At 47.5% G+C, this 24,647-nt stretch overlaps 1 protein-coding gene across 3 annotated transcripts in view; it reads right to left on the bottom strand.

Annotated features, from left to right (window-relative positions):
• NCMAP (non-compact myelin associated protein) overlaps positions 1 to 24,647 on the bottom strand; it is a 50,592-nt gene that overhangs the window by 21,488 nt on the left and 4,457 nt on the right. The window contains exon 1 of one of the 3 annotated variants that reach the window (XM_084609738.1): positions 12,612 to 12,762. The exons of 1 other annotated variant lie outside the window; for it this stretch is intronic. The gene's annotated coding sequence lies outside the window, so the exon portion shown is untranslated. Of the gene's footprint in view, positions 1 to 9,896; positions 9,939 to 12,611; positions 12,763 to 24,647 lie in introns of those variants that run through there. One more of the 3 variants, XM_084609739.1, reaches the window with a different exon arrangement.

The following is a 24,647-nucleotide window of genomic DNA, read 5'->3' as shown; positions in this document are numbered from 1 at the left end:
ACAGATAGCCCCCCAACCTGAAGCAAATACTCACCAGCAACCACACATCACACAACAGAACCACTAACCCAGGAACCTATCCTTGCAACAAAGCCCGTTGCCAACTGTGTCCACATATCTATTCATCATAGGGCCTAATCACATCAGCCACACTATCAGAGGCTCGTTCACCTGCACATCTACCAATGTGATATATGCCATCATGTGCCAGCAATGCCCCTCTGCCATGTACATTGGCCAAACTGGACAGTCTCTATATAAAAGAATAAATGGACACAAATCAGACGTCAAGAATTATAACATTCAAAAACCAGTTGGAGAACACTTCAATCTCTTTGGTCACTCGATTACAGACCTAAAAGTTGCAATTCTTCAACAAAAAAACTTCAAAAACAGACTCCAACGAGAGACTGCTGAATTGGAATTAATTTGAAAACTGGATACAATTAACTTAGGCTTGAATAAAGACTGGGAGTGGATGGGTCATTACACAAAGTAAAACTATTTCCCCATGTTTATTCCCCCCCACACGCACACACTGTTCCTCAGATGTTCTTGTCAACTGCTGGAAATGGCCCACCTTGATTATCACTACAAAGGGTTCCCTCCCACCCTCTCGCTCTCCTGCTGGTAATAGCTCATCTTACCTGATCACTCTGTTACAGTGTGTATGATAACAGCCATTGTTTCTTGTTCTGTGTATTTTCCACAGTATGCATCCGATGAAGTGAGCTGTAGCTCACGAAAGCTTATGCTCAAATAAATTTGTTAGTCTCTAAGGTGCCACAAGTCCTCCTTTTCTTTTTGCGGATACAGACTAACATGGCTGCTATTCTGAAGCCTGTCAAATGTGTTAAGCGTTTGCAAGGTCAGAGACAAAACCAGCAACTCCAAAGGCATGGTAGGAATTCCTGGGAACTTGTGTGGACAGGCATGTGTCGTATACATAGGCCTTGTCTACACTAAAGGGAAAAGTCGATCTAAGCCACGCAATTTGAGTTAAGTGAATAGCGTAACTCAAATTGACGTAGCTTAGATCTACTTACCACGGGGTCCACACTACGCAACGTCGATGGGAGACGCTCTACAGTCAACTCCCCTTACTCTTCTCGATCCGGTGGCGTACAGAAGTCGACAGGAGAGCGATCTGCTGTTGATTTAGCAGGTCTTCACTAGACTGCCAATGTATCGATCGCCGCACATCGATCCCCCGGTAAGTGTAGACAAGCCCATAGTGTGGGTGCGACCATAACCCAAATAATCATAGAATCATAGAATATCAGGGTTGAAAGGGACCCCTGAAGGTCATCTAGTCCAACCCCCTGCTCGAAGCAGGACCAATTCCCAGTTAAATCATCCCAGCCAGGGCTTTGTCAAGCCTGACCTTAAAAACCTCTAAGGAAGGAGATTCTACCACCTCCCTAGGTAACGCATTCCAGTGTTTCACCACCCTCATAGTGAAAAAGTTTTTCCTAATATCCAATCTAAACCTCCCCCACTGCAACTTGAGACCATTACTCCTCGTTCTGTCATCTGCTACCATTGAGAACAGTCTAGAGCCATCCTCTTTGGAACCCCCTTTCAGGTAGTTGAAAGCAGCTATCAAATCCCCCCTCATTCTTCTCTTCTGCAGGCTAAACAATCCCAGTTCCCTCAGCCTCTCCTCATAAGTCATGTGTTCTAGACCCCTAATCATTTTTGTTGCCCTTTGCTGGACTCTCTCCAATTTATCCACATCCTTCTTGTAGTGTGGGGCCCAAAACTGGACACAGTACTCCAGATGAGGCCTCACCAATGTCGAATAGAGGGGAACGATCACGTCCCTCGATCTGCTCGCTATGCCCCTACTTATACATCCCAAAATGCCATTGGCCTTCTTGGCAACAAGGGCACACTGCTGACTCATATCCAGCTTCTCGTCCACTGTCACCCCTAGGTCCTTTTCCGCAGAACTGCTGCCTAGCCATTTGGTCCCTAGTCTGTAGCGGTGCATTGGATTCTTCCATCCTAAGTGCAGGACCCTGCACTTATCCTTATTGAACCTCATCAGATTTCTTTTGGCCCAATCCTCCAATTTGTCTAGGTCCTTCTGTATCCTATCCCTCCCCTCCAGCGTATCTACCACTCCTCCCAGTTTAGTATCATCCGCAAATTTGCTGAGAGTGCAATCCACACCATCCTCCAGATCATTTATGAAGATATTGAACAAAACCGGCCCCAGGACCGACCCTTGGGGCACTCCACTTGATACCGGCTGCCAACTAGACATGGAGCCATTGATCACTACCCGTTGAGCCCGACAATCTAGCCAGCTTTCTACCCACTTTATAGTGCATTCATCCAGCCCATACTTCCTTAACTTGCTGACAAGAATACTGTGGGAGACCGTGTCAAAAGCTTTGCTAAAGTTAAGAAACAATACATCCACTGCTTTCCCTTCATCCACAGAACCAGTAATCTCATCATAAAAGGCGATTAGATTAGTCAGGCATGACCTTCCCTTGGTGAATCCATGCTGGCTGTTCCTGATCACCTTCCTCTCATGCAAGTGCTTCAGGATTGATTCTTTGAGGACCTGCTCCATGATTTTTCCAGGAACTGAGGTGAGGCTGACTAGCCTGTAGTTCCCAGGATCCTCCTTCTTCCCTTTTTTAAAGATTGGCACTACATTAGCCTTTTTCCAGTCATCCGGGACTTCCCCGGTTTGCCATGAGTTTTCAAAGATAATGGCCAATGGCTCTGCAATCACATCCGCCAACTCCTTCAGCACTCTCGGATGCAACTCGTCCGGCCCCATGGACTTGTGCACGTCCAGCTTTTCTAAATAGTCCCTAACCACCTCTCTCTCCGCAGAGGGCTGGCCATCTCTTCCCCATTTTGTGATGCCCAGCGCAGCAGTCTGGGAGCTGACCTTGTTAGTGAAGACAGAGGCAAAAAATCATCTCGTAGTATCCTGTTTCATTCAGTCACACCTCCATGACCAGTATCTTGTCTCTAAGTTATATTTGCGTTATAACAACTTACATGAAAGAACTTACAATCTTAACTATATAGGCTTTCATTTCAACTGCCACCTCTTAGATAGTGACAGGTTCCATGCACTAGTTTCTAGCTTTACAAACTATCTGTACACGTTATCCAACGAATCATGTTGTCCAAAACTGAAATGCAGCCAATTTTGGGAACACAGCACCTATCTAACAGTGCACAGTGACCCTACATAAAAGTACTTTAGGACAGGAAGTGAAGGAGGATGCCACACCTACTTGAAACGGGGGCGGGGCGGGGGGGGAGAGAAAAAATCTGGAATGGTACAATGCAATCATCCACACTGGAATTTGGCTAGGTCTTTGGGCTAATACTACCAAAGTCCCCTTTGCAAAAGGATTGTACTAAAGGATCTTTAATGACAGGTGACGTGTGTAACGGATAGGGCAATTTCCTGCAATATCCTTGACAGAACTTATTGTATTAAGTGTATGTGTTATTGTGGGCTGGGAATGTACGTAACCTCTCTAGGGGGGAGATGTGGCAGATATAAAACCTAGCAGTTCAAAAGATTATATTGAAAACGTGCCAGTCAAATATGGACTCTAGGGATAAGTGGATTTCCTGGGGAATCCGTAGGGAGGAGTTAATGCAAATTCCCCAACTCTGGATGTGCAAAAACCCAGCCTTTTGAAGCTATGCCCTTAGGAGAGGCTCACTATCTGCTGATTACCTGTTTCAGAAAGCCAAGATTAAAGGCCTGAGCTGTATAAAGAAACAGCCAATCTGCCTGGCCTTTGTTCTGGTTCTGGATCTAAGATAGATGAACTTGTAGCCCCGGGGAAAAGCCAGTTGTGGGTTTTTGAAGGACTAAAACCTACCAGAACCCTAGGCTGGAGTTTGGGGTGGACACTGAGCAGGTTTGTAGGAACTTTTATTGTTTGAATACATGTTCTCTGCATTGAAACCTTAAGAATAAATGTGCTTGCTTAGAAGCAGCTGGATCGTAACTTGCAGTTGCTGGCAACATACTGGGCATAGCCTTCAGAGAGAAAGCAAAACAGACCCTGGCCTTTTAGGCAGTCTGGCTTGCTGGGTATATCACAGTGTAAGGCAGGGAGCTGGGCAGCCTTAAAACCCCTGGTCAGAGGGGAATGAGACAGGGCTCTCTGCCCAAGAGAGGTGACAGCTGGGATCCAGAAACCTAAAATGGGGGCCTTTCGTGGATCCTGGAGGGGGAATACCGGTGCAGTTGCCCTGACACTGTGGCTGCAAGGACCTAATTTTATGTCCCATGCAAAAGATGGCACCTTCAACAGCATACAGCACCTTGCACACTGGTCTCTGATCCATGACTGGGGCCTTTCTGAGCGACTCTAGTTATTTAATCCTCTCCTCTGCAGTAGCTCCAGCATGGAACCGGGTGGATCCTGCCCCCTTGCACCCACTGAGGGTGAGCCAGGGTCTGCTGAACGTTGCTGGAGGCTGCTTGTTCCAACGTGAAGCTTAGAGCAGCTTGGGTTTCGACTCCAGCACGACATGCATGCAGAGCTGGGATTCCATGCCGCATGCGGTACTGATTTTGCAGGATTGATTGACGTAAGCGCTGTACCTACCTGGGGCGCGCCATTTGCTGAGCGGTGGCAACAGAGTTCACGGCTTCCGAAAGCTTTGCCCACCCAGTTTAACTGGCACAAGCATCTCTGCTTTACTCTGACCACTGCAGTGTGTGTCGTCCTCCCCCATTTCACAGATGGGGGAACAGAGGCCCAGAGAGGTGAAGGGACATGCCCAAGGCAGGAAGTCGCTAGCAAAGCTGGGAACAGAGGCCACCTCTCCTGACTCGCAGCCCTGCAGTTCATTCACCAGACCATCCTTCCTCCTCCAGAAGTGGAGCGAGTGGGGGGCAAGCCTGGGGCAAAACTGAAGGGGAGTCGGAGGCCTCTTTTGACTGTCTGATGCGCTGAGAGAGGGAGAGAGAGAGAACAGCAAGCTGCCTAGACCCAGGTCAGTTCTGCCCTCAGACACATCCCATGGGGTGCTGTGGCTCTGCCCGCGGGTTCTTGAGGGCCTGTTTTTGAAAGGGCATTTCTGGCTCCGTGCTATTGATAAAACAGCTCTTCTCTCCTGCTGTAAACAGAGGCAGAATCCTCTCGGACCAGGCGCACGGGGCTCAGGTTGAGAGAGGCAGGACCATTGTCCCCACCTGCAATAATCTCAGATGAAAGGAAGAGGGCTTGGCACTTGAAACAGCACAAACAAGCAGAACAAAAACACCTTACGCACTAGTCAGGGATCGCTAGTCGCTCCCAGACATGACGAGGAAATAGTTGGGGGCAGAATCAGAACCGGGGTGGTTTTAACTGAAGAGATGAGAACGAATCGTAAGAATCCCTGAGCAATTTACATGCAGTAGCTCAAGCTAGAAACATTAAACTCATGACTAGAGCCCGGGCTCCAGTCCAAACCTGGACGTCTACACTGCAATTGTATAGTCCCGTAGCTCGAGCCCCAGTCAGCGGACACTGGCCGGCTGTGGGTGTTTTACTGCAGCACAGACATATCCTAACGCCATGCCCCGGGGCCAGCCCAGGTCTTCAGGAAGGGCAGACTATTCCAGAGCTTCATCCCCCTGTTAGATGAGATCCTTGGCTGGGGAGGCAGATTTCAGTGCATTTTTTAGCAGGTCGGGGATGTGACTATGGTCGCTGTTTGCTAAGCAGGTCTAGTCAGACCGGCAGGAGGTCTCAGCCAGAAGTAACATCCCTGGCATGGACAGACAGACAGAGTTCTCGATCTGTATGAAACCCGAACCTGCCGACGTGGGGGGGGGGTGCATCCAGCCCAGTCTCCTGTCCTCTGACAGTGGCCAAAGCCAGGTGCCCCAGAGGGAATGAACGGAACAGGGAATCATCAAGCGATCCATCCCCTGTCGCCCATTCCCAGCTTCTGGCAAACAGAGGCTAGGGACACCATCCCTGTCCATCGACAGGTGCCTTTACCTAGCTAGGTTACTTTTGTGGCTTCCCATCACCATAGTCTCATGGCTTTGCCCTCACAGTCCCTTCTGCGAGGCAGCAATGAGCTGTGTCTATGGGGAACTAGAGGATTGGTACATCCAGTTTTTCCCTTGCCCATCTCCTCTGACTTCAGTCTGTGTGGTCTCTCTTCATCTCTCATGTATTGCCTCTCCCACAGCGGCAGCTCACATGACTAACAATAAGCAAGGTCAAAGTTAATAAGCTGATCCAGGCCAAATCCAATGCAAACCGGGCAGGGAGGAACTCACACACCCTCTCTGCAGGAATTTTGACCCCAGACAGGCACAAGGTTCGTGAGAACACAGCACATTGGAGTTCATTCCCCAAGAGCAAGGACTGTCGGCCTGGGCATATGCCAGGGCTTTGCACACTGTTCGCTGTCTCTGGGATTTGCTCAGCTGTACAAAGTGAAATGAAGCAGTTTCTGGCTTGAGGCTGTTTCTCCCAGTGACCACTCATGTCCAGCTGCCCTCTCTCAGTGCACCATCTGCAGGTTCCTTTAGCACCCTAGCATGGTGGGCATCCCCTCCCATGGTTGCTTATGGCATCAGAGAGCCAGGTGCTAGTAAACAGCACTTTCACTTCCTGCAGACAGATGGGAGCAGTTTGGTACAAACCAAAACACTCTCTGTTGTTGGAGGAACCCGTACAAATTTTCAGGCCTTTGGAGCAGACCCCGGAGCTGGAGTGCGGAGCAGCTCCAGAACAGGGGAGCTGCAGGTTTTTGCCTGGAGCTGGAGCGGAGCCGGAGCACAGCTCCAAAGCCCTGCAAATTTTTGTCTCCATATTTTCTTTTTTGGAAGTGTCACTTACGCTTTCTGATCAACTTAAGATACCTACAGCAGGGCACTGATGGGTGGACAATTTTAAGAGGCAAAATAGCTCTACTTTAATCTCTCAGCTGCAAAGCAAGACACATAGATTCGGATGTCCTGTCCTTTAAGAATTTCAGATTTCTGCTAGTTAGTTCCCAGTGAGAGGCCCTGGTTCTGACCTCACCTAAGGACAGTGTAACTTGATTCCCACACATCGAGTTTGAAGGTGCTTCACTCAGTGTTGGCAGGATTGGAGCCTCAGAAATCAGGTCCTCCTGCAGGTCACTACAGTCTGCAGTGGAGCTATTTCTCCCTCTTCTATCTACTCTAAGCCCCTGCGTAGGGCCAGATGAATGCTAGTGCCGGTGAAGGATGCCAGAGCATCCTCTGTCTGCAGAACAGGTACAGCACAGGCAGGACAAGCCACCTTCACGTGTCCTACCAACATGCCCCATTAAGGACACTTCTAAGGACTAAAGGCAATTCAGCCTCCATGGCCCACTCAGTTCTTAGTGCCTTTGTTTAGACAACTATCAAGGGGACCAATTAACACCAGTGGTGATGGTGTGAGAGAGATGCACCCTTGTCCACTGGAAACTAGCCTGAATCCCACCGGTTCAGTTTGCAGGGTCTACAGACAAGCTCCATGCTTTTTTTATATGCTGGATTTTTTTTTTTTTTTGCAACAGCCTCTGCAATCCTCATGTCTCAAGTGACACTTCAAAGGCGTCGTCTACACTGGAACTTTGTGAGCGTTACAAAAAAACACCTCACCCCACCCCCCCGAACGACAAAAGTTTTACCAGTGAAAAGCACCAGTGTGAACCGCCCTTTCTCAGCGGGAGCGCTCTCCTGCCAAGAAAGCTGCTGCCACTCCTTCGGGGTGGAAGCTGCTCTCCTGCCGGCAAACAGCAGCTACACTGCGCACCTTTTAGCAGCAAGGCTGAAGCGGCACAACCATGTCGCTAAAAGCTGCATAGTGTAGACACAGCCCAAGACACGCTGCATGAAAGCGACAGCTCCAGGAGGCTTGTTCTCACCCAACTATGCAGGGGAGTGCGCATGTGCTGTAACTCCTTCTAGCACTTATGGGCATTAAATACAGGTAATTTGCATGCACTGATGAACAGACAGACCCCTCAGTCTATAAAGCTAGGAAACCAGCCCACTTTTTCCTAAAGCGTGAACTCCCAGAAGCCTTTGCTGTCAGAGCACTTTAAACCACAGCAGCAGATCCTACAGCCCCACCTCCCTGATTGTGCATTTCACTAGGCCTTTGTGCTTAGAGGTCCCACTTTTCTGCAAAATTCACGAGCTGATATGTGCTTATCAGCCATGCAATATTTGCTCAGGCACCTTCGACTCACCCTTGCTAGTCCACTGAGTTGCTCTATTTCTCTAACAATCAGAAGCACCCAGCACTAGTCTGGGATTCAGCAGAGCAAGAATTCCTATGCACTTCACTCCACTTTTCCTTCCCTCCGCAGAGTTTTCACTGGATACTAAAAGAGAAAAGCCACTTTCTCTGTGATACAGAACTCTGGCAACTCCTTTCTCTTTCCAAACAACTGGATGAAACTTGTCACAAGATTTCTCTAACTACCGCACATATGAACCCATGAAACCCGCTAAACTATTCAGGGTACACTTTGTATGAGCATGTACTTGATACACTGCGCTTCCATCTGCCACCCTTTCTCTGAGATTCTGATAGCACTTTGCAAATGTTAATTCTTTAAGCCTCACATCCCCTGGGAATATTATAGCACTATACCCATTTTAGAGAGGCAGGTTATATGACGAGCCCACACAGCTAGTCAATCATCCTGTTTACTACTTCTGGGCGCCAGCCACTTGACCACAATTCTTCCGAATGCTCCATCTACAGCAAAACCTCAGAGTTACGAATTCACCGGTCAACCACACACCTCATTTGGAACTGGAAGTACGCAATCAGGCAGCAGCAGAGACCAAACTATAAACAAACACAGAACAGGACTGTGTGAAACAAACGACTAAAAATTAAAGGGAAAGTTTAAAAAAAGATTTGACAAGGTAAGGAATTTGTCTCTGTGCTTGTTTCATTTAAATTAAGATGGCTAAAAGCAGCATTTTTCTTCTGCATAGTGAAGTTTCAAAGCTGTATTAAATCAATGTTCTGTTGTAAACTTTTGAAAGAACCGCCACAATGCTTTGTTTAGAATTACGAACATTTCAGAGTTACAAAGAACCTCCATGCCTGAGGTGTTAGTAACTCTGGGGTTCTACAGTACTGGATTCATGACATTTTCTGCACAGAAAACCTGCAGTCTTTTTTTTTTCTTTTTAAGTGACTTCCCAGAGCACTAAGCGTCTCAATTACCTTGTGTCAAGGTTCCTCCCCCACTCTGAACTCTAGGGTACAGATGTGGGGACCTGCATGAAAAACCTCCTAAGCTTATCTTTACCAGCTTAGGTCAAAACTTCCCCAAGGTACAAAATATTCCACCCGTCGTCCTTGGATTGGCCGCTACCACTACCAAACAAATACTGGTTACTGGGGAAGAGCTGTTTGAACGCGTCTTTCCCCCCAAAATACTTCCCAAAACCTTGCACCCCACTTCCTGGACAAGGTTTGGTAAAAAGCCTCACCAATTTGCCTAGGTGACTACAGACCCAGACCCTTGGATCTTAAGAACAATGAACAATCCTCCCAACACTTGCACCCCCCCTTTCCTGGGAAATGTTGGATAAAAAGCCTCACCAATTTGCATAGGTGACCACAGACCCAAACCCTTGGATCTGAGAACAATGAAAAAGCATTCAGTTTTCTTACAAGAAGACTTTTAATAAAAATAGAGGTAAATAGAAATAAAGAAATCCCCCCTGTAAAATCAGGATGGTAGATATCTTACAGGGTAATTAGATTCAAAAACATAGAGAACCCCTCTAGGCAAAACCTTAAGTTACAAAAAAGATACACAGACAGAAATAGTTATTCTATTCAGCACAATTCTTTTCTCAGCCATTTAAAGAAATCATAATCTAACACGTACCTAGCTAGATTACTTACTAAAAGTTCTAAGACTCCATTCCTGGTCTATCCCCGACAACGACAGACTATAAACAGACACACAGACCCTTTGTTTCTCTCCCTCCTCCCAGCTTTTGAAAGTATCTTGTCTCCTCATTGGTCATTTTGGTCAGGTGCCAGCGAGGTTACCTTTAGCTTCTTAACCCTTTACAGGTGAGAGGAGCTTTCCCCTGGCCAGGAGGGATTTCAAAGGGGTTTACCCTTCCCTTTATATTTATGACACCTTGAAAATCTAGAAATCCCACGTTTCGAACCTGTCAGCAACCTCATCATGTTCCCAGCAATAATGGAATTCACATCCATCCTTTTTGTGCTGACCGGCTACAGCAACACCTAGACATTAGGCGAACAATGACATGTTCCAAGCCTTCGGTTTCACCCCACATTAAGTACTAATCTGCCAGCACAGAATCGCAGGGCTTGAACACATAACTCGGCCAACCTTAAGGAAACACCTTCCGATTTGCTCGCCCGCCGCACAATAAAGACAACAGGCTCAGTTACATCCACAGAGATGAAGGAGGAAAATTGTTAGTGAAAGATTTTGTTCTTGCAAGTAGGCATTCCAGACTTCTCCCCAGGGATGAGGTAATTGCCCTGGATTGTTTCGAATGTTATGCCTTAATGGTTTTTAAATTAAAGAAACAAGTCGCTGCTAATGGGCTAGCTTGGCAGCAAAACAAAATGTCACATCAGTATCGTATTTCCTTCCTGTTTATGGCTGTATATAACAAGCTCAGTATATAGCAATATAAACAGGTCTAAATTCTGCTCACACAGGTGTGAATCCAAAGTAACTCATATGAAATGATTGCAGCCATATAACCGGTAGCAGAATGTGACTGACAGTGTACAAAGCAGAAAGGTTAATTCTGTAACAGCCTTATAAAACCTCTAATCTTGCAACTAACCACTGTACTAATGATGGAAAAATAAACTAGTGGAAACTTCTCAGGGGCTTCTACCTTAAAAAGATGCTTACACATCCTTCACTTTACACATGCTAGTAACCGGATTGGAATTGATGGGACTGCTCACACGTCTGTGGTAAAGCACCTATGTAAATCTTTGCAGAATCCGGTCCTAGGCCCTCATGTAATCTAACCACATAATAATACCACAAACAATGTCTACAGTATTCTGGATCCCCGAAGACTTTTGTTTTGCCTTATTCCAATAAGCAATCACTGTACAAAGAGCAAGTTAATCTACAGCGATTGCAGTGGGTCGATGCAACCAAACGGGGAAAGCGAGTGCAATGGCTTTTGGACTCTGGAGGCCAACAATGGTTGCACACCTCTTGTTTAAGGTTTTAAACCTGCTATCGGATGAAGCCCAAGAATGCTCTGGAAAGGACCTGATGGAGAATACCAGAGGTCTGTATGTTTGCCACACAAAAGAGGAGATTGGTTACACTGCGCATAGGAAGAAAAGGAGGACTTGTGGCACCTTAGAGACTAACCAATTTATTTGAGCATAAGCTTTCGTGAGCTACAGCTCACTTCATTGGATGCATACTGGTACATCTAGACTATTTTATTACATGTCACAATCCACTTTTAGAACCAACAAAAGCCTTTCCAACAAGTCTACGAAAGCCCACTGGCCTCCCTTCCGTGCTGTCTGTATTTGGCATCAGCCAGCTTCTGCTCTCAGCACTGATACCTGGGAGTGGGAACCTCTTGTTAAAAGGTTAAACCGCCACAGGAAAGGAAGGTTGGGGCAACTTTCCCCACTTCTGCGGCGCTTCACCCCCCCCCCCCATCCTGGCCAGACACAACAGAGACACATCCCCCAAAGAGCACTGCAGCAGTGAGGGGCATTGGGAAGCCTCCACACAAGCATCCCCTTCAAGGGATTTCACCCCAGCCCAGCTTCTCAGACTGTAAATGCTGGGCTACACCTAGCAAAGTGCAGCTTAATTCAGGGGGGGGCTGCCTCCTTCCCGAGCCAGGAGAGAGCAAAGGACTGGATTCCCCATTCCCACCACCTCCTCCTTCTCTCTCACAGAGATGCAGGGAAGGGGGGGGGGGGATCTCTTTTATTGACCCAACCTCTCCTGGGGCAAGAGACAAGCTTTGGGGCTCCCAGGGAGCTGAGGATCTCCAGGAAGAGCTCTGCCCGAGCTCCAAACCTACAGCAGTGGGTCCCCCTCCAATAACAGAGATTCCCCGCCCCCTTGTCTCCTGGGGGGCTGGAACTGTTTGTATAGTGGGGTGGGGAATGGTGCTGAGAGCCACTGAACCAAACTGGAAACCTTGTCTATCATGGAAACCACTTCAAGCCAGGGGGTGCGGCAGCCCCCCTCCTTCCAGCACCTATGGGTGTCTCTCTATTACGGTGGGACCAAGGGGGCTATAACAGGAGCCCCACAGCCCGGAGCTACAGGGGGAAAGTCTGGTCAGCGCCCAAAGGGCAAGCACCCCACGACTGGCCCTGGGGGACAGCAGGGGACCCCCACGTGTGTCCCCGCTTGCAATGGGCGTTGCAGGTCCCCCCACCCCCTGGCTCAGGCCCTTGTCCCGGGGCGCAGAGCGGGGAGCCCAGCGGCGAGGCCAGGCTCGGAGCCGCGGGGCGGGTCGGAGGCTCGGCTCCAGGTCCCATAAGGACGGGCGGCGAAGGGGGCGCACGGCCCCGATCCTGGCCGGCGTACGGGGTCCGCGCCGGCTGGCAGCGGGACTAGGACGCACTTACCTGCCCGTGCCCGGGACTCGCCCGCAGCCCTAGCGCCCCGCTCCGCCTGCGGACACCCGGGGCAGCCCGGCGCTCCCCGCCCGCCTGTGCGAGCCGCCCCGGCTGGAGCCCCACCCTCCGCTCCAGGTGATCCGCCCGGCGGCCAGCCTCCTCCCCCGCCGGGCCGGCCCAGCCCGCGGGCTCCCCCGCGGCAAGTGTGGGGAGATTCGCCCCCACGTGGGGGGCAGCGGCAGCCCCGGTGGGGATCCCATGAGCCAGCCTGCGGCACGGGGGGGGGAGAGAGAAATTCCTTTTACCCTCCCCCCCCATGACTTTAAAGAGGTGTTTTGGGGGGGAAGATTCCACCAAGCACCCCCCAGCAGCAGGAAATCCCTCCTCATCCCCCCTTGGCAGGGCTGGGCAATGATTTGTTTGTTAAGGGGGGGGCGGCTAGGGAGGAATTGCCCCACCCCACCATTCTGTCCCCTCCCGCTCTGGACATGTCTCCACTGCACACTAAGCCCCCTGATTCTGACTCCGGTTTGGCCCCCCCTTCTGTCCCCACACAAATCAGTCAGACTTGGGTCAGCAAGCTCTCAGGAGCTGCTGGGAGGGTGGGTCAGAACCAGCGTCCCCCTGGGACACAAGTCCAAGCCCTATCATTTTGCAGTGCGGACACAGTTTAAGCCCCAGACTCCAGTCAGAGGGTCTGGGTAGCACAATATGAACGTGTTAGCACCTGGGTCCAGCAACTTTAAACCTAGGTTTAGGATGCAGTGTGGACACTCAACTGCAGTGTTGGAAACACAGAGTCCACAAGCCTGAGTCCCAATGCAGCCTTGACATACCCTTTGGGGTCAGTAACTCCCCAGATAAGGGGTGGATGTGTCACCCCCCATTTCTATGCATGTCTGTCCTTAACATCAGAATAAGCTCTGTACCCTGTCCCTGCTCTCAGATCTGCACAGTTGTCTCGGTATCAGAAGTCAGAGCCAAAGCCATGAGATTGAAATAAAGTGGGGGCTTTTTTCATTTGCTTTCTGGTTTTTGAGTAGAGCTGGGTGAATCCATGATTTTTGCAGTCAGGGTTCAAACCAAAAAATTCAGAACACAAAAAAAAAAACAGTTTGGGTTGAAGGAACCATTATGTTTGGTTTTCAGGTGTTTCACCCTTTGGGTGCGTTCAGTGAAAGTGAGCTACATTTCTAAACGCAACATTGCCAAATGAAAAGTGGAAACGTGTTTCCAAAATGTCTAGAACAAAACTTCTTTACTTTTTCTGAAAATTTTCCCTTTTTTTTTTTTTCCAGCCAAAACTATTGACCAAATTGGACCCAAATTCACCAACAGTATCGGCTGACCCAAAACCGCATCTTTAGGCAAAAATATTTTGAGCTGAGATGTTCTATGTTTTCTTGGCAAAGAGTCCTAGACATTTACCCTTTTTGTTCCTAATCGTAAATTGAGATTCTCGTGTAATCACACTTCCAGGAGCTGGGACTTTAGGAAAAAACACCAAATATCATGAGACTTGTGATAAAATTGCGAGAGTGGGTGACCTCCCTCCTGCTCTATGCAGGTGCCTGTGGCTAATGTCGGAATTTGCTATGTCCCCTATTCTGCAGTCAGATCGGCTTGGATGGAGCCCTGCATTGTGTGTCACTAGGGCTCTGCACAAACACAGGGGGCCATTCACACAGATCCAATTGCACAATCAAGGCCTGTATTTCTACATGGTATTTACCTGGAGCCACAGCTCTGTCACTTTATGTGCCCATCCCCCTCAAGAAAGTCATAAGCCAGCGTGACAGATTGTTAAATGTATCGAATGTCACCTCCGGACACACACACACACACACACACACACACACACAATATTTAATGTAACATACAGCTTTGGAAAAGAAGAACCCCCCACCCCGCAGACCAGCCCAAAATAAAGGAATTCACAAATGACCCATCAACACATCCAGCACTCATATGTGGAACGCTCAGACATACAATTCCTCATCTATCCAGCCTTCAGCCCTAGGTACAGAGGCAGCAACCCACAAAGAAGGGGAGAGGAGCAGAGTCTGACTGGGTTTACTTAAACAACTGATTGGGAAAAATACCTGGGGGTGAGTGGGCACCAGCTCCACAATGGGTTAAACACATGGGCTATTTCTTCTCTGGAGACCTGAGTGCATACACTGCTTTAAAATCACAGGTGAAAAAGATTTGGTTGATTATTGAATCTTATAATTTATTATTTGTTTGCAGCGGAGTCCCCAACATGCTCAGTGTTTTCCAGACATACTGGAAGGTGTGATCCCTGTTCCAAGTAACTCACAGACTAAGCACAGAAAGCCAGAGGTCAGAGAAGAAATCTCAGCATGGGACAGGGAATAGTGTAGTGTAGTCTAGATGTTAGCCTGTGGGCCTGGGGCTACGGACTCCTTGCTTCTCTTCCTGGCTCTATCATTGATCTTTGACAAGTCACTTAATCTCATGGTTAAAGTTTCAATTTAACCATCCGTAACCTGGGTGTAATTGTTCCTACCTCAGAGCAGGGAGACTGGAAGGGTTAAATAATGTTTGTAAAGCACCTACAAGAGAGAACGCACACTACTATTGTGCATTTGGTTTGGAGAAAGTAGATCACACGCTTCTCTTCCCCCTTTCTCCTACCACAAGAACAAGGGGACATTTGATGAAATTAAAAGTGGCAAATTTACCAATTACACATCCAAGCAAAATAGGCGTGTAGGTATTTGGTTATCATTTACTCAATACTGAGACAAAATATTTTCACCTGCAAAAAGCCCTCTGTGCACCTTTCCAAATTTTTTAATATTAACCTTTGATAGACACACTGAATCGGTTAACTATGCGTAATCAGAGATTTCACTCAGTTTAAAAAAAAATCAATAGAAATGACATGCCATGGGTGTTGTAATGACGCACCCTGTAATGTGGTTTTCCCTGTTCACTAGAGTGATCTGATGACTACACTCCTGGACAATGTCTCTTTAAACAAAGCTCACTGTTGTAATGGTTGTTTTGTTACATGGGAAAAATTTGTAAACCTGTTAAGTTTCAAAGTAGCAGCCGTGTTAGTCTGTATCGGCAAAAAGAAAAGGAGTACTTGTGGCACCTTAGAGACCAAACACATTTATTTGAGCATAAGCTTTCGTGAGCTACAGCTCACTTCATGCACGGCATGCATCCGATGAAGTGAGCTGTAGCTCACGAAAGCTTATGCTCAAATAAATTTGTTAGCCTCTAAGGTGCCACAAGTACGCCTTTTCTTTAAACCTGTTAAAGCTTCCTACATAAACAGTAAATAAAATAGGCAAATTTAAAGCAAACAAAAAGAAATAGTTTTTCAAACACATAATTAACCCATGGAACTCACGGCGACAAGATATTGAGGTCATGACCTTAGCAAGATCAGAAGAGGACTGGGCATCAAAAGAAAATCAGTCACATTAGGATGGATTACAAACAAAGAAACGTTTTGGGATGGACCAAACCTTCCTGCTTCAATGCATGAGCCAATCTCTAGCTACTGTGGGTTAGGAAAAGGCTTTCCTGATGAGTGGGTTATTCCATGGCTTTCTACTGCAGACCCGAGTGTGTCTTCCTCTGAAACATCTGGGGCTGGTCACAGCAGAGACCAGACGCTGGGCTAGATAGGTCACTAGTCAGATGCAGTGAAGCAGTTCCTACCTCCAGCTCTGCCAACCCTTCTGCCACTATCACATACACAATACCATTGGGATTCTCTGTTTGAAAAAAATCCCAGGAGAGGGCCAGCGGTTCCCTTGCAGACCAGGATAGGTGGAACTTTTTGTGGGAAGCTTTATACACCCCCATGCCTACCTTGTGCTGGGCACCTCGCTTTCAGAAGCAATGTATTCACCCACATTCCATTATTGAAGAAAAGGATTAATGGGGATGCAGTCCGGTGATGGAAATGATATTTGTAAGCATGGAACATCATTCTGAGTAAAGGGGAAAAGAACTAAAAAATAAAAGTGAATGGTTTCACAAATAGCATATACTTTTCCCATGCAACACATAATTAGCTGGTGGAACTCACTGCTACAAGATATTGAGGTCAAGCCTTTAGTAGGAACAGAAGGGGAGTGGGCCTCCAAAGAATATCCAGTCTTAGGCTGGGCATTTCAGACACCTGTGTGAGTTCGGTGCCCAAATACACTGACACTCAGGAGGGAGTTTGAAAATCCCTGCTGTACTCCATTAGGCACAAAATTTGATCTAACCAATACAGCTGACACAGACTGCAAAGGGACAATACTGGCTTGGCTTGTGTTAAAAAGCAGCTGATGTCTCCTGGAAAACTGAACCAAATCCTTTTTATAAACACTCCTGTTTGTCCTATTTCCTGTATTCCCTCATTCCTTAGTATATCCATGAAAAAAGGATCTTTGTAATCATCAATTCCTTTTTAACCTCACTTGAAGTCATAAGCTTCAGGCATCAGGCTGGTTTCTGTGGGAATGATTCTGCCATGGGAGTTTTTAAAATAATGTCAGGGTCAGTAAGAACTGAGGAGTCTCCTTTCTCTCCCCCAAAAGACCTTGTTTCCGTCCACACCTTAATTAGGAACAAAAGGAAAGACACACAAGTCATCAGCCAGAGCCATCAAGCTAGGTGTTTACACTACACGCATCACTGGAGTGCCATGTGAGTAGACTGATTTCTAAATTAAATGTTCCACACTCATTATGTGGGTTCAGTGCCTAGAACAATGGGGGCCCAATCCCTGACTGGGGACTCGTGGTGCAGTGTATCCTAGTGGATAGAGCACCTGACTGAGACTGAAAGAGAGTAGGGCTCAACTCCTGGCTCTGTCACTGGCCTGCTGGGTGACCTTGGACAGGTCACTTCACCTCTTTGTACCTTGGTTTTCCCATTTTTACTGACCTCCTTGTAAGGCGCTCTGAGATCCATGGCTGAAAAGCACAGTACAAATTCACTCAGAATTTGCTTGAGGCTGGTCCGTCAGCCAGCTCCATAGAGCTGGAGAGCATAGTTTGTAGCCATTCTGGGATAAATCCTGATCCCAATGGAGCTCTTGTTGACTTCAGTGGGACTAAGATTTGCCCCTCCCTGAATCTCTAAATACACCCTGCAGCATATGGTGATGGTGTAAAGGTGCATGAGCAGCATGGGATCAGATCACCCATGGGATAGGACAATCACTTCCTCATTTCTGTCTGTATTTTTAGAACTATATTGTTCAGGAGGTAAATCTGCTACCCCTTGGTTATGCATTGTGATGGATTTAACCTGTGTTGCCACCTACATTGCTATCCACATAACCAAAAAAAAAAAAGGGGGGTGGGGTGGGGGGCATTTCAATCCAGCTTGCAAGAGGTGGGAGCCAGCTCAGAAAGTTCACACCTGTAGCAGATTCCAGAGTGTTTGGATTCAAACCCATCTCTGCTCCTGCTACCCCTGTGCAAGCCTTTCTCTGCATACAAGGCTTCTCTGCCGGGGCCGTGCAAGCAAATTTAGGGCCTCCAGCAAAGACTGAGGGAAGATCAGCCTCAACCTCCTATCTCATGCCAGCTGCGTGGAAATGAGGGTAGGGGGAGACGGATCACTTCCAGAACTGGGCTATGCCTTTATGCAAAGAGTTAGGCGAATAATATCTGGAGGAAATCTGTGCTATATCCCAAGCAGGACTGGGAGAAAGCAGATCATCATCCCAAAGCCCTAGAGGGCCCAAGCTGTTATCCCCACAGAGCTCACAGTTAGCATGAAACAGTTTACGCTGAAGTGTGGCTCTCATCACTACCTGTCCCTGGCGTGGTTGGCCCCCTTAATCTAGGGCCTCCTGCAGCTGCAAGTTGGGCAGGAGTGCCTGATCCTCCCTTCTGCCATCACCTTTAAACATTTGAAGCATTAGTAAGAGTCATTCCCACGGATGTGAGGATACAGGGGGCTGACACGTGGCGATTGGCCTAAAACCAACTACTGCAGTTCACTGCTCACCAAGGGGCCCTGCTATAATGGCAGATAACAATCCCATGGTATGCGGGCATTGGGAAATCGAATGTTCTGATGGGTGCATTAGCATTCCTTATCTCCTTGGTAGAGCTGCTAAGGCAAATAAAAACCTCAGTAATTAATCACTCTGTTGGACAGAGGCAGGGATTGGAAGGCAAGTGGCATTATTGCGACTGGCTCAAATTCCACTGCCTCCCGGCTGCCCACAGATGCACATTAAAAGTTCTACACAGCAAAAGAACTTGGGGGAACCTAATACCAGGAAGCTTTATCACTGCCCAGCCAAAGAGCCCAACGCAGGGAGGAGCCAGTTAGCATTTGCCAGCCTTGCCCACCCTTAGATCAGGCCCTGGAGACAAGGACCAGAGCTCCTCAGCCCCAGAGGCAGGGTTAAGTTCAGAGGTGAAATAAATGGTGTAACTTACACACTGAGGTAGAAGAATGGGGAAAATGCTAGCAGGAGGGTGTGAAATATAATGGGTTTGCATGTCGCTGGGCATGTCTAGGCAGGAACATGGGGGAGAGATTTCTTACCATCCACTTTCTTACTTTAGACTCACACTTGCTTTACCTATGTGTAACGTACACCACTATCCACATTGCCTTTGGATTTGGTCCATGGTCTCTGAGACCCAACAGCGAGGCCCTTTATGGGCTGATATTTAAAAGAGAAACTACTTTACACCTTAAAAAGAATATACTTGATGATTCCCACTACCAGGCTTGTGAGAACAGCCAGGAGCGCCATATTAGCTGTAGCTTTGCATAAGTCAGGCAAGAAGACTTTTTGCAATTGCTATTTATTTGTATTGCGATAGCGCTTAAAGACCCCTACCTGAGATCAGGGTCCATGACACTATATGCTGTACAGACACAAGAGACAGGCTTTGCCCGGAGGCGTCTTCGAGCTACATAGACAATACAGATGTGGGTGGGGAAACAGAGGCACACAACAGTAAAGTGACTTGCCCAAGGTCACAGAGCATGTCAGAGCTGGGAATAGAACCCGGGTGTCCAGACTCACAGTCCGGTGCCTTTTAGTATTTTAATGTCAACTCTCCACAAAAACAGTAACTAAGTAGCTCAATTTTCTTATCCCTATGTGACATATAAAGAAATTGAGGCCGAGAGCAGCATTGCCAACCCAATGAGCATTCAAACATAACGAATCAACCCCCTCACCACAAAAAAAAAAATAAAAAAAAAAATCAAGAGATTGCTGAAAATCATGAGATTTTTTAATATGGGGTGCTTTTTATTTGGCTCCTGCAGCTCTTTTGAGCCTTTAGGAGCCACATTTTCAATTTTCTTTCTGCATGCTCCATGAGGGCTAGAAACTTTTTTTTTTAAATGAAAACACCCCAAGCCCCAGCTCCTGGAGTCAGGTGATCATGGGCAAATCTAGGTTAAGTAAAACACCAAAAATCACCCACAAGAGTTGGTATCACTGAGAGAGTGACTCAAGGCCGCTCAGTGAATCAGCAGATGAGTCAGGACTAAAAGTGAGAAGCCCTGCGCTAATTCTGCCAGCCCAGCCCGCCCCTTTGGTTAAGGACTTTCAGATTCTCCATCTGTGTAGAATAAACCCACCCTTCTGTCGCTCAGAGACATGGTGCATCAGCCCTTAGTCACACATCCATTGTGCACACCTCACCTGCAATTAACAAAACAGGGTCTCCTTACCATGCCAGGCTAGCAGTCCCCGATTTCCCTCCTCTAGACCTACCCAGGTGATGAGCATCAATGTCTAAAGGCAGCGCTGATCATCTGAAATATAACAGGAGATACTTTGGGAACAGGGAATGTAATTCATTCCACTCAATACACTTTTCCACTCCTTGAAATTGTTCAGAGTGAGACTGAAACTGTCTCTCACCATAAGCTAGCTCAGCTCATTGGATCCACGCATGCTAATGGAACAGACCAGTGAGGGACCGACAGGGCAGATGGGCTATGGTACCAGAGTTATCTTACCACCAGTACAGTCTAGTCATCTGGTTACTTGTGTATTTGGTTACTAGTCTAATGGCTAGAACAGAACACTGCAAGTTAGGACTCCTGAGTTCTCACTGATTGGCCATTCCAGCTGGGTGGGGGTGAGAAGAAAAGGAATAGCCTGTATGTGTAGAGCAAGATAAGATGAGACACCAATTCTGAAGTGGGCATAAGAATATTTACCCAGTGCACCAGGGTGTTGTGAAGTGTTAATATGTGTAAAGTGCTTTGAGATCCTTGAATGGAAATCATTATGTAAGGGTAAAGCACTGCTATGGTCGGGATCCCATTGTCAGTACCCCAGGCCCCAGCTTTGATGCCAGTCACCTTGGCGAATACATTCAAGCAGCAGTGTTATTTTTTAAAAAGCTGGTTCTGTAATCCCAGGTGATGGTTGGGTTCCATAGGTGAGGTACGTGCTTGGCATGCGACTACTGCAGTAAACAGAAAGTCACCTCTTGTATAGGATTGTTTGTGTTTCCTGAGCCTGGCAAGGTGCTTACTGTAAGCATCCGGGTTGATTCAGATTTAGTGTTGGGTACGAAGCTCATTTTAACACTTTATCAAATGTAACCAGGGGAACAAAACGTGAAAGCTTTTACTCTGGAGACAGTGGATTCCAGAGGGAATTAGAACTTCAAAACCTAGTTGCTGGTGGCTTTTTTTTTTTTTTTGCAGAAGTTTAAAGATCCACCATTTAACGGGGCAGCTTAGTGACCTAAGAATCAGCATGGAGCAACTGAGATTTCCTTGAGCCGCAGGTTCAGAGCTCAGCAAGGCTGACGCAGTCCTTCATCTTTCCAGGGTGATCAGTTTAGTTTAGTGGGTGTCTTTATAAGACTCTTAAAAAATAACATGATTCTGCCTGGACATGAAAGAACTTGAGGCACTGTTGTGAACGCAGGGGTGGTATCCTTACCCCACATTCCCCTTCCATTCTCCACCTCGGAGCAGGCTGCATTTCAGTGATGCGACGTGTGTAGCTGATGAAAGGTGCTACACGGTGGTTAAATAGTATTACAACAGTCCTAACAATTCATTTAGTCCAAAAAAGGAGACATCAGCCCATGCGACTATCAAACAGTCCAGACTTCTGGAGAAAGTGCCAGGTCTCCAGTCAATTGCTTTCCTATGGTCTGCCCTTTGCCCATCAGTGAGTGGGTTGGGGCGGAATGCTAGAGAGGAGAGCAGGAGTAAAGGTTTCCATTGTAAATTGCTGCCTAGATCCTTAAACACACTTTTCTCCCCAGTGAAGCTAGAGCACCCGGGTCTGGAGCTAATGGAGAGCCCAGCCAGTTCCAGCTGTTCTGTCGGCTTTAGGGTGGGGTCTTTGGAAATGCCCAGAGGATCTCTAGCGATTTTGGGTCTATCTGTTCTACTTGGCAGCATTTCCGCGCTACACAGGGCCCCCTGTGTACATGTGGCTCGGTGACCAGCCCTTCTCCATTACCTGAGCAATAAAAGCTATTGAAAGGTTTATAGTCTCCTGTGTGTGTAAAGCACGGCATGCCCTTACCAAGCAGCCAGCGGCTTGATTTGCTCAGGGGAGAGAACGTGCCTCTTAGTGGGGGGACTTTCCAGACTAGAGACTTTAGTGACTGGAGCTCAATGTCAGGAAACACCAGGGAGGTATAATCTCTGCTCTACCATTGCCACACTGGCTGGCCTTGGGCAAGTCACCAATCTCTCTTTTTCTCCATCAAGGGAAAGTAACACTGTAAAGTAACATAACAGCACAGCCTTTGCAGGATGGGCTCTTACTGACCCCTTACCTCCACAATTCTGGCAGCTGCTTTCATTCACTTCAGGCAGCAACTTCAGATGAAGTCCTGAACTTCAGAACAGAGCAAGGTTGGCCTCAGCTGTCTCCTGAGTGGGCTATTCCCAGGACTTCCTGTCTGACACTCTAGCTTCTCCTGAAGAGAATTTCACAGCCTTTCACCTCTGCTGCATGGGAGCTAATGAGATTCACTTGGTCTGGCTGCTGGGGCAGCCAGCAGAATACGCTGCACCTCCACTCAGATCTTGATATTTCTTCCCCTGGGAGAAACAGAACTAAGGTGTTGCAAGCATGAGAGTTTCTTCCCTGCAGGGTCCCAAAACCTGGATACCATGTCATAAATGCTTACCTGGGAGCCTCAGTTTGCGAAGCACGGTGTACGTGTTGAGCATTGTTATCCTGATTAGTGCTGCAGTGAACTAGCCACACTTTGGCACGGATGCCCCACTGAGCTCGTCTGGCTGAAGATGATACAAGTCTAGGAGAGGATGGTGCTCACTCTTAAATCTCTATAGTGTCCCTCACAGTAGTGAAGAAACAGGACTCAGATGCAATGGATGTGAAGGGGATTCTTTGCTGAGATCCCTGCCTAAACAGGACCTTGTACTGATCTCTGGAGGCTTTTCCCCCCAAAGGTCTATTAGCTCCAGCCCTTGTGGCAGCAGCTGAGGGGAGCGCTACGTTGACCGGCCACCATTTTCTTAAACCTATTGGCACATTAATAACCTCATTCAGAGCAGGTTTAGAGGACCCAGTGGCTAAAACACCAGCTGTCTCCATTGCATGAGATATTTAACGTTAGGATGGTCAAAGCACCAGAAAGCAGAGTACATGAAACAATTCAGCACTGGCTGGCAGGAGTGGATTAGAGGTCCTTGAAATCTCTAACATCTATTTTGTCTGTTATTGACTTTTCCTGAGGTCAGGAGGTTAGAGAACTTCTGAGAGACAGAACCAGTGCTTCCCAGTACTGAGATCCTCTCCTATTTTTGACATAAAATTGCTCTATGCAAGCGGAAATCACCTGTAGCACCGGACCCTGCGATTATGGATCCGATGTAAAAATTTACTTACAAGAACGTCTTGATCTTGATGCTCCACAGGGTAAAGTTCTCTCTCATGGAAAGAAAAAAAACAACCAAACAGGAAGAGTGTATTTAGCATAACCTCTGCCCCACTGCACGGTCAGTCAACACTGAATCAATTGTACCATCAACAACTGGGGTCATCACAGCAGTACAGTGTGTTACAGACAAAGCACTGTGTGTGGGTGTCAAGGAACAAAGGGATAAAATGAACCAATGAATGAATCAGGGCAACAAAAAGTGCTGTGACAAATTTGAGGCTCTCATGCTGTGTCATGTGACCACCTGGCATTTCACAGTGACAGCGAGGAGAAGTACACTTGAGCTAAAGGGGAATCTCCGTGAATGGTTAGCAGATTAGAGCCTCTGACACAGAACTGAGTCCTAATTCCATCCAGTACAGGGCAGTTGTGCCTAAGGACAAAGTCAGTCTCTGGAGAACTCAGATTATAGGATGTACGGCTGGAGGCCCTACAAAATACAGGGAAAGGATAATGCCCCGGTTGCAAGAAGCTTGAATAGTGGCTCTCTCTCCTACAGCCCGTGAGGCCCTCGGCAATCAGGATCTGACCGACTAGGAACTGTGGATGCCTCACAGGGCTGTGCTGTTGCTTTGAGAAATTACTTGGTGAATCCATGGTCCCTGATTCCTTTATCCACTAGCTCAAAGCACCTGGACCCTTTGGTGTACTAAAGAGAAGTCCTGCAAAACTGGATCAGTTGGGGTTTTTGGGCGGGGGGTGGGGGGTGAGGCTTACAGAATTAGATATTAACCCAATTTTCCACATGAAGAAAATGAGGCCTGGAGAGGTTACTACGTTCCTTGCTCAAAGTCACACCGTGAATCAGAGGCAGACTTTGGAACAGATCCCAGAGCTCCTGATTCCTATTGCCCCCCTCTGACTCTCAACACATGTCTTCTTTCTCTGCAGCAGGTACACGGGTAGTGACAGAATCACATTGTTTCCTTTCCAGGTAAAAAAAAATCTCCTCTTGTTTTATGTGTATGACTCATCTATGTCCTTCCACATTATTTAGCTCCACAAAGCACTTTGAACTAGAGCGTGTGTGAAAGATACCATACAAAATAGAAGCCAATTCTGCAAGAACTCCACTTACAAAGCTCTCACTGGCTTCAATGAAAGTCTGTGCAGAGAGTGTCTACAGAGGGTCAGA

The sequence above is a fragment of the Lepidochelys olivacea genome (genome assembly GCF_965140295.1).
Source record: "Lepidochelys olivacea isolate rLepOli2 genome assembly, chromosome: 19".
Taxonomy (NCBI): domain Eukaryota; kingdom Metazoa; phylum Chordata; order Testudines; family Cheloniidae; genus Lepidochelys; species Lepidochelys olivacea.
This window is presented reverse-complemented; position numbering and strand designations above follow the sequence as displayed.